At 44.4% G+C, this 10,647-nt stretch overlaps 1 long non-coding RNA gene across 1 annotated transcript; it reads right to left on the bottom strand.

The window, feature by feature from the left end:
• Positions 1-1,055: 1,055 nt before the first annotated feature.
• LOC121074900 lies at positions 1,056-3,189 on the bottom strand. The gene is made up of 2 exons (XR_005822605.1): positions 2,874-3,189; positions 1,056-2,763 (listed from the first exon to the last, which is right to left on the bottom strand). It is a non-coding gene; the product is annotated as an uncharacterized LOC121074900 (long non-coding RNA).
• Positions 3,190-10,647: the final 7,458 nt, after the last annotated feature.

The following is a 10,647-nucleotide window of genomic DNA, read 5'->3' as shown; positions in this document are numbered from 1 at the left end:
TGTTTGGGGGATTCGAGCAGCAGATGTTTGACATTATCTGATATCTACTTTGGCAACGCATTTTCCTTGCCTGTTTTGTGTGACATGGTGCTGAAGCCATGTTTTGTATTTATAGTCCTTTGAGGAGAGCAGGCCAGACCCAAAAGCTGTGGAAGTCACTGGGAAGACTTGCATTGACCCAGTTGGCTTTGGACCAGGTTCAGCCTCTCAGTTTCTCTGAGTAAGAAAGGGACAAATGCTGTGCTTTGCCATGTAACTATTTGATTAAAATACTGCTTCTTATCTTTCTAGTCTTTCAGACTGCAGAGTGCCATCCCTACTAAAATACCACATTTCTATATTCTGAGTAAAAACTTACAAAAAGCTTATACTTACATCTGTATGTTTTCAAAGTAAACGTGGAAATCTGATCATTTTAGCTAGAACTTAGTTTTTGTACCAGCTATTAAAATATTTGTATTGCTTTTGCTTTCCCAGGTTTGAAATAATATTATTTTAAGTACTTTGTGTTCGTAATGGAGATGGCCATTCTTACACAGAGCTATACAGTGCCAAAGAACATTTCTTAGTGCTATCTGTGAGTGCCTGCAGACTAGTTAAGCATCACTGTAAATGTATGATCGCTTGAATTTGCCAGAACTTGGGCTGGAGAAATGTATCCCTGCTACCATAAGCAAAACTGGACCGAAATGTTCTTGCTCACAATGAGCTATATAAGCCAGAGAGGAGAGCAGAAAAGAGAGGGGAGATTTTAGCATCACAAGTGCAGGGAGGAACCACGTCTTCCACCTATACATTGAAACAAGAATTGTCATTTGGCAGCAGTGACCTTATCTGTCATACTGACACATCTGTGTGCCATGCTGTACTCTAGCAAAAGCCAAAAACACACAAGAGCTTCTGTGGCCATTCCTCCTTGAGTCTTAGCTCACTTATGGTCTTATGTGGGTTGTAACTTTAAAAGGAAGAGATGGCAGCAAATGAGCCTGAGTCACTTGCAGGTTTTTGTGTTTGTTTTTTTTTCTCTCAAAGCCTTCTGACCTTGAAAAGCCTTAAAGCTGCATTCCCTATGAAAAATAACTTCTACTTAGTGCTGAGCACGTGTATTGTTGCACAGACAAATAGGCAAATAACAATGTGAGTACATGCCTTGATCATTTATCCTCCTTGGAGGGCCATAAACCATGAGCAAATGCAACAAAGGCAGAAGATTAATAGTGGCTGCATAATGCTTTGCATTTTTCATAATGATTCTCCACAGATAGGATCAGCAAGTGTCACTAATTGGTAGGCGCTTGTTCAGCAAGGGGGGCCCGATCCCCTCTCCAGTGTAGTCGGAGGAAAACCTCCTGTTCTCATGTAGGAGAGTGCAGGAGCAGCCCCCTCGGGAGCTGCCCACCCTGCTCCTCAGCAGATGTCACCGTGAGGTGAGGGCTGTGCAGTGCAGAGGAAGCCCCAGCAGCACGCACAGACAGCACCAGCCAGCCTGTCTGGTGCAGGGGTGACCGTGTGTGAGCCCGCTGGTGGCTATTCAGACTTGAGGAGAAAGAGAAGGTTGGCCACAAGCCAGCTGCTGAATTTAACATGTGTTCAGCTGAATGACTGAGCTGGCATAATAATGTAATCCTGCGGTGTCCTGCTGACCTCCTTCAGATCTTCTCCCTGCATTGTTAGCTGCCCCTGGTGCTTGTCCCCCATGGAGACAAGGGTGCTGTGTAGGAAACTGCTCGGCAGATGCCCTGCCCAGCGTTGTCCAAAGCAATGAGAACACAGAGGAATATCCCGTTCCGATTGCTATGGAGGGCTCTACGGGTTTGGGAAAAGATGTCTCCATCAAACTTCTATCAAATTTGCCTTGTTGCTTAAAATGCTTTTTCAAAAATTCTTACATAAGGAATAAGAGCTTATTGTGCTTTTTCTAGTGCTCAAAGTCTGAAATTACGAAGTTGCTTATAGCCAGTGTTGTGGCAGGTAGAGGTACCCCTGCTACCTGCTGTGTTCAGGCAGAAGCCTGATCCCCACGCCCGAGTACATCCATCTCAGTGCAGTCTGGGCGTAACATATGGGCGACTGTACAAGTGGGCGCTCTGAGAGGCGACCTGGGAGCACAGCCACATGTCAGATCCCTCCATCAGACCTCCCACACTGATTTGATGAGGGGCCCAAAAGCTGTGAGCTCCGTTTGAGCTGACCACTTGACTTTTGAAATTGCCACAGGCACACACACGCTGCAGGGCTTTTCCTCTTGCCAGCTCTCTGAAATGTAAAGCATAAAATGCCTGGGGTTATACTGCCAGAATTTCCCAGACAAGATCATCTTACAGAGATTCACCCCAAAATCTTCCTGATAGTGTGGATCTTTTTCCATTTCCCCAACTCCAGAATACCCCTGCTCACATTCTCCTTAGCATCGTTTAGTGTCCCTCTGCTCTTGTGCAGCTCTGGGGATGTCTGCCCTGCTCCAGCCCCAAAATGACATTGGCATGGCCTCGCTGCAGAAGGGAGGGTGTGGGACAGATGGAGCTACAGAAAGGGGAGAGGGGAGAGCATATGGGGCTTTCCAAACTCCTTCTGTCTGCAGCCCTCTTAGCTAAGTGGGCTTTGTCGCTTTCTCTTTTCCCCACTCCCAGTTGAAAGCTTTTCTCAACTTCCTTCATCCTATAGAAATCTTGATTGTCCGTTCTTCCCATGGAGGCAGAAGAATAAAGAAGGCAGGTTGTTAAGCGAGGTGAGGCCCAGAAAAACATCACTTTGTTAGTGGCTCTGGCAGAGAACAATCACATCAGGGAAAAGCTGTCAGTGCTTTTAATGGCTCTGCTGACCAGCCTTGCGCTTTTTCGCTCATTGCTTTACCAAATGGTAATTCACTTCACCTCTCTCTTTTTCTGCCTTTTTGTGCTCTTCTCTCAGTGCAGTGTCTTGAGTACAGTATGGTTTCAGTCTGGCTTCTTGGCATTGCTGTAATAAAAGTATTTTTGTTACTAAAGCAGTCAAATAAAATCCAGCAGGCTTGGGACATGAACATTTGTGGTCAGTCTCGAGACCAAAACCAAAGCAGCAGCTTTGTTCTTTTCAGACAGATCATCCATTAGCACCGAAATGGTAACATACCAATAGGACTTCCTGCCTCCGGGCTGCCTTTTAAAAAGCATCCAAGATCCACAGAATAGGGGTTGACATGATATGGATGTTCATACAGCGTTTACCCTCGAGAAGGGTAAACTTCTGAGCTCTCCAGGATGCTTCTCAGAGCTCGCTCTCTACTATATATGTGGTGGTGGCAGCAAGCAAACCAGTAGTGCTTGTGTGAGGTAAGGATTTGGAAGGAAAGGATGCAGAATATCATGAAACCCCCTGCGTTTAGGCTGAGAAGAGGCATGCCCTCCCTATTCAGAGGATAAATCGAGCATTCATTGCTAAAACGTAGCGTCAGGTACTTGTGGGGTAATCGGAGATAATCGCTTCCAGAAAAACTGTTTCTGAAAAGAGAGACTGTCTGCCAGACAGGCATCCCTGAAGGAAAAGAGCCTCTCTGCTGCAAACCGAGGAACATATGCTCTTCCCTCCACGCTGTTCTGTATGGCAAAGCAAAGGAGCATGGCTTTTAAGAAACGTGCTGACACACCAACATAACCTTGATGTTCAGTGTCCTGGCGCAAGTGGGAGAGCAGGAGGTGGACAGTGAATGTCTGAACTGGGGTCGACTGAGGCCACCACGGTGCTGTGTTAGGACGTCTGAAAACAAAAGGAGAGCTCAAGAGAGCAGGTTTCAGCTTGTATGTCATATCCGGGCAGGTTTCCTCAAACTTTTTAAAATTTCTGGCTCTGACTGTTCCACTTGTTTGCCTTGTGACCAGCTTACCAGTGCCCGTGTCCCCCACGCAGAGCCATGGACCTGAGATCGTTCCTCTCCTTGCTTTTTAAAACCGTGTCTCTGCAAGCTGACAGCTACGTTTTTATAGTTAAAAAAAGAAAAAAAGAATTGTTTGCCAATGGAGATTCTGTACTGCTTCTGAAAATCCCTGCCTATAAATATGAATCTAGAAGGCAGGAATACCTGAATCCCACTCTAGGCATAAGTGAAGTAGGCTCTTATCTAGGTAACATGTTGGTGGGGTCAGGGAAAGAGCCATTGCCTCACTGTGTTGATTTGCTATGTGTCAAGGCTCTGCAGAGTCAAGGTGCTGCTGCTGAAAGAGAACTTCAGACATTGCAGGGTGAGAAATCAGAAACGATACCCAACATGCAAAGGAGCCCCTGAAACTATGCAAACCGGAATGTGGATGCAGTAACTCACTGAAAGTCAGCAATTGACCTGAGAGAGACTCAGAGAGGAATAAAGACTTAACCAGGCTGGCTAATGCAACTGGAATCACCTGGGAAGGACTGTCCACATGACAAGACATTTTGTCTTCTGAGGGTTTGTTCTTACAGCTGCAAGAGAGGTGCACCTGGAGCAGGAAGCAGTTCTGTCTGGCAACGAGGAGGATGCGCCACACCTCTGAAACCTCTGGCTGGGTTTGTAGCTGGAATAGCAATGCCGTATGCTAGATCAAGATGAAGGTTGGGTGTGAAACTGTGGGTCCAGGTGCTCAGGAATTCAGGGTGAGTTCTTTCTTCAATCTCTCCCTGTCTGCCTCAAAGAAACACGATTCCTCAGAGCTTTTTGTGGTAAAATATGTGCTCTATTTTGAAGATGTTTTATTGTCTGAGAAGGGATTTTAGCATGTTTTTTTTACATCTCAAATTAATTACAAACATAGCTGGAAGTAAATTATTGGAAGCACAATTAGGATTAAATCTTGGTGAAATTTTATGAAGTAATTAGAATGGCATTCATAAAACCAATGGCCAGATCAAAAATGCAATTTTGACAAAAGCACATCTGCTAGATCTCTTCTTATTAAGCACTTTGACCTTCTAGTAAGAACAACAGGAAGTTTGGCAGGTGCTATGATATGCTCTCCTCACAAAAAGCTGGAACAATAGTTACAGTAACCCTGAAGTTTAGGGAGTTCTGCTTCCAGAGAGCTGCTTGTGATTTTTTACTTGTCCCTATGAAAACTTTCCACCGAGGTCAGTTATTCTGTGAGCTCAGAAAGAAAACAACCGAAAAGGACATGTGTGCATGTCCCTCTCACAGCTGACCTGGGCTCAGGTTTATCCTAAGCTTGCTTGTGTTCTTTTCTCTATTTCAAACCCAAACAAAGCCTTATGTGTTTGAAAACTTGTGCGGTTTGTTTGTTTGTTTGTTTTTTTCCCAGCTTCATTATTTATTCTGATCAAAGATGCTACCTTTTCCTACAAAGTTTGTTTCATTAAGATCTTGCTAAAGATAACAGCGTGGCTGTGAACAGTTATTTTGTGCTACCTGCCAGTAGGCCAAAGCCAATACGAGCTTGTTGCTACATGGTGTTAGAGGTGGTTGTCCCTTGTTCTCATGCCTCTGCCATGTGTTCCCTGCCATCCCCAAATACTGTTCTTTGCAGAAGGTGGCAGTTTGTCACCTTGGTCTATGAGAATGACTGCTATCTCAGGAGCTGGAAGGGCACTGGTTGTGTCAGCTGGAGGAAAGGCTCCCATGGATTTTCTTTAGAGCCTGTGAAGGGAGATACTACAATGAAGGATATATAAAAATACCTGGATTTTCTGTGTTCAGATTTTAACATCAAAGCTTGGGAGATGGTAGGGTTGTCTTCAGCTATCTCCAACAGAGGCAGCATGCTTGTGCTGACTTTCTTTGCTGTGGGCTCTTCTAATACACAGAGTAACCGTGGATAAAGTTAGAAATCACCTCCTTAAGTTAAACAATAAAGTACTTCAAGTAAATCATAGGAAAACTATGTGGAGACAGGTCTTCGTGAGCAGAACAGTCACAGATAAGTTGACCTGCACCATGATATAGGGTGTGGGACTCTTCTCCACCTGTCCTTTCTGTCTGTTGCCAATGCATTTGCTATTACATGGAAATGGATCATCTCTTTTCCCTTATCATTCGCACCGTTACTGGAGACAATTCTCCCCTCCACGGACACCCTAGAATTCCTACCTGAAACGCCTTACAGAAATTTTCAAGTGGGAATGAGAACCTACCCAGAAAATGAGGTCTTTCTCATAATATTTTCAGTTGAAAACCACAAACTGTAAGTCGTATCTGAAGAAAAATACGGAGGGTTTCCAAAAAAAGCCATGGATTTTATTTTATTTTATTTTTAAAGAATAAGATACTGGACTGAGTAGCACCCTGTGAGTATAGTGTATTTTTATTAACTCATTGCAATCAGGAAAACATACCGATTTTTTCTTTGTATACTCTATGCCAAGCTTCTTCTAAGAGCTCTCCTTGGCAGCTTAGTTTTTCATGGGAACAGGGTGTGGTGAGAGTACAAATTCTCCTTTTCTTTTCCAAGTGTTTATCTGGCCCAGGGAGACAAGTGCAGTCCTTGGGCAAAAGCAGGAACCCACCCTTGTCAGGCTGTCAAGGGGTGGATGCCAGCCCTGCATGTGGGGATGTTTCTGCTGCTGAATCCTCAGCTACAGGTGAGGGAGAGAGGCTGCCACTGCTCAAAGGCTTCCAAGAAAATATATGTATTTTTTTTCTGTAAAACATTTGAGTCTGATTTGATTACTGTTAAATTCTCCTTCCTTACCATATGCCGCATAAACCTGCATGTCTTGCATTCATGAGCAAAGGTCTTACAGTTCTGTACGGAGATTCCTTGAGGAGGGTCTTGCACACAGCTGTATTCATCTGAAATGGGGAGATGCTTTTGGTTAATGTCCTGCAAGTACAGACTAGTCAAAAACGCACATTTCCAGATCTTTTTTTGCACTGACAGAGCAGAGACTCAACCTGCAATTAAAAGGTTTGTTGTTAGTCATGCTGTGGGACTGCTGTGTAGGGGCTCTAACTCCTCTTACAACAACGGGAAATCAGAGGGACTGAGTGTCTGTTGTTGGGGACAGGGGTGGTTTGCTTTGTTGTTTTTCTGCATCACCTGCTCAATTCCTGTTGTAACCCTGCCTCCTGTCATCCTCTTCCTGAGCTGCATAAGAAGCAGTTGCAGCTTTGCTCTGTGAGCGCAGAACCCAGCATGGTGGGACCCCCGGCTTTGTAGGTGCCACTTTGGCGGGGACGCTGGTCAGTGTCAGCTCCTGAAAGCAGAGGCGCCCGCACTTGGGCCAGCTGCTTTCGGGAGGTGCATGGGCAGGAGCACTGCCCTGGAGCATGGTGCTGCCTGTTCCCCAAAGCTCCTCTGGCAGGACGTTAGCGAGGCAGCAGCAGCAGCCTCTCAACAGTGCCTGGCAGCTTCGCTACCTTGAGAAACTGCATGCCTCTGGCAGTGGGGTGAGCAAACACAGGATTCACTTGGTTGTTAGTAGTTCTTATCAACGAAAGAACCCGACTGAGATCTTAAAATTCGCGTCCTTGTATGTGAGAGGAAATTCTTCCATGTTAGGCTTCCACAGTCAGGAAAGTTAAAACTGCCTTCCAGTTTGTGTGAATGGAGAGCGAAGGACAGAAGCCACTTGAAACAAATGCACTAATGGCTCCAAAATGTGACTGAACTAACTCTGCTTGAATCCTGTTTTGAAATCCCTCAGATCTGTCATCTGTGTGGCTCTCTATCATCTTCAGTCAGATCTAGCTGTAAGCCCTGTTTCCCAAGCCCCATCTGCAATTTGGGCACCACCACAAACGTTGCATGAAAGGAAGAGGACGAGGATGATGACAACCAGCTTTCTGTCCTTCTTCCAGAAATGATTTTGGAAGTGTTTCATTACCATTAGGCATCAGGGAAGCAGGGGAAAATATGGCTTCATTACACAGTGCATTCAAAACACATCACAAGTCTTTGTTAAAAGGTGACCACAGTGATATTGATCAGTGTTTGATTTGTTTTGCTGTTGCAGCAAAGCTCTTCTGTGCTTCCCTGAGCACGTTTTTTCCGTTTTACTTTTTTTTTTCCTTTTTAAATTATGGAATCACTGCAGGTGAAACTGGAGTTTTGTGTTACAAACATCTTCCTATATCCCAAGCCCTTCCTGTTGGTGTTACATAGTGCATTAACCAGGATTGTGCTTGCTGCTTTGCTAATGCATTATCTTATGAGTTAGTTTATTTCTGCCAATATATATGTCTTTCTTTGGAAAAGAAAGTAGTGGCTTTTTTATTGTTATTATTTATTTTTGTACAAATGAAGTCTGCAAACCTGTACTCTGATTTACCAGTAGCATCTTTCCCTGGCTTCATCAAAGAAATTATGGCTATAATATCTATATGGCAAAATGACAAGGCTAAACATCACTCTTCTGAGATCACCATATTCTTCCAGCAGCAAGACTTTCCCAGAATTTATTTTCATTCCATACGTTGTGTCTGGTGCATAGGTGTAAAACAAATAAACAACCTGGAATAAATTTTGGATATATAGAGAAAATACATTCTGAAATGGTTATATTGGAGTGAAAACTCCTATACAATCTCTGCAACTGCTAAATAAACCCAGCTGCAGAATCTCATGGAAGCTGTTGATCTCTCATTCTGTTTATGCTTTGATCAAAAATTTTGATTGCGTATTCAAACGTAATATCTTACATACCAGTGAAGCTGACCATACAGCACTGTATGTTAAATCATTTGTGTAGATGTAGAGATAATGTGCCTGAACTGTCCGTAAAGGTAACTAAGACTTTTGTTGAGCATCTGGAAGGAACCCGGGGTGAAGGTAGCTTGTCACTAACATAAAATCTGTTGGGAAATGTTTACAGACCAAAAATAAACTATAGCTTATAGTTGTAGTGAAGTGGGCTGGCATGATTTGTATGCATTCAAGGCTGTTGTCTTGATTATTGCTTCAGGCCTTGTTCTTTGGCAATCAGGTATTAAAGAGAACTGTTGTGGTTGCAAGGCTTCTTACATCTTCTTACATCGGAGAAGTGGTAGGGAGATTTTTTTGCTCAAATTTATAGAGGTGAAACTGAGGCAGAAAGCTGTTTGGTGTCACATTGACAGGGCTTTTGCGACTGGCCAAGGGGATCTGCAGGAGAACCAAAGTGGATAAGACACCTATTTCTGTTCAAATTGAAGAGAAGCAGCAAATCATGTGAAAATGAAAATTTAAAAATAACCCCCGAGTGACTGCAATTTTCATAAACTCATCTGAGCTAGCTTTAAGAAAATGTGTTTCCAGATCAGACTGAAAATACCACCCAAGAATGTAGACATGCGCTTGGGTTCTCATCCCAGCCAGTGCCGAAACAGACAATGAAAAAGCAAAAAACCATTGATGCCAGTGCTCCTCAGCCCTGTTCACGCGTATTTTCTGCTGTGAATGACTTCTCTAAATGTCCTTGCTGGGGGCATAGATACAGGCCAGATGACTGCTGCTGACCCAAATCTCTTTTCACAGTACTGCCTATGTTTCAGACACATTTCACACAGTGGCTCCTGCAGGCTGCTGCCACTGGCTGCTGCAAACAGCCCGATTTTCCTATTGCTGTATATTCCGAGTGATCAAATGTCTTGGGGAAAAAAAAACAGGGTAGAAAAAGCTTTTCTGTTCTTTCTCTCTTCATATCTCTGTGCTACTGCAAGGGAAGGGAACATTCAGAAAGGAAACGTTTTTTATTTTGTCAAAATTGCTTTTAAAAGTAACTGCAAAGAGTATTGCACTTTTTTTTTTCCTGAAAAGAGGTTCTTTTATCTCTTCTTGCTTTTTTTTTTGCTGTAAAATGCATGTCATTGCATGGGCCAAAATACACAAATATTTCTTATTTTACCAAAACTTTTTTCTTCCTTTCTTCTTCCTTCTTTCTTCTTCCTTTCTGCAAATGCAAGGTTTGTTTATACTTAACTGGTAACTACCTGATCTGCTGAGGCTTCAAATGATCAGCCAGCAACCCAGCAGAATACCAAATCTCTTTCCCTCATCTCATCCCTCATCAAGTATCTGCTGGAGTCTGATCTGCTAAGGCGAACGAGGCTGGTGGAGCTGCTCAGCAGGCAGGAAGGTCTCTTCCTTCTGCTTGTCCTTGGGCCTGGACAAGGAGCTGGTGGCTGGGGACAGGGCTGGGAGGGTTGGCAGGGTCTGCTGCGTCTCGGCAGCACAGTTCTTCTAGGAGGGAAAGTATTTCTGTTGCTTGTCTTGCAAGGGAAGCGCACCCATTTGGTAAACCATGCCGAGTCCTCAACGTCTGGTATTGTTAATAGTGTTTCAAACAAACAGACTGAAATCTGCAAACACTGGGGAATCCAAACCCAACAGCTAGCCAGGCTGCCTGTCAGTACGCAGCAAAGACACACTGTGTGTTTAACCTGAGCAGCAAGGCTATTCCCTGCATAGTGAATTTTCTGGTCACCATGCGTAGCTCCCCATGTATTGTTGCCCTTCCCCATCACCCGGGGACAGGGCTGTGTCCTGGAATCAGTGACAGATGTGTGGACGGACTCCTTCCTCGCTCTTGATCTCAGGAGGGAAGCATGGTGGAAGGAGAGGTGCTGTGCTCCGGGCTTTAGGCAGGTGCTGGTTAAGCTGGTTAGCTAACATAGGATCCAACCCAGGCGTACTGCTGACAGCTCTCAAAACATTTCCCGGGGATGGATTCCATCTCACCCTGGTGCAGCCTTCCCACTGTAACTGCACC

This window comes from Cygnus olor, chromosome 9 (assembly GCF_009769625.2).
Source record: "Cygnus olor isolate bCygOlo1 chromosome 9, bCygOlo1.pri.v2, whole genome shotgun sequence".
Taxonomy (NCBI): Eukaryota; Metazoa; Chordata; class Aves; order Anseriformes; family Anatidae; genus Cygnus; species Cygnus olor.
Note: the sequence above shows the minus strand (reverse complement) of the source record. Positions and strands in the feature narration are given on the sequence as shown.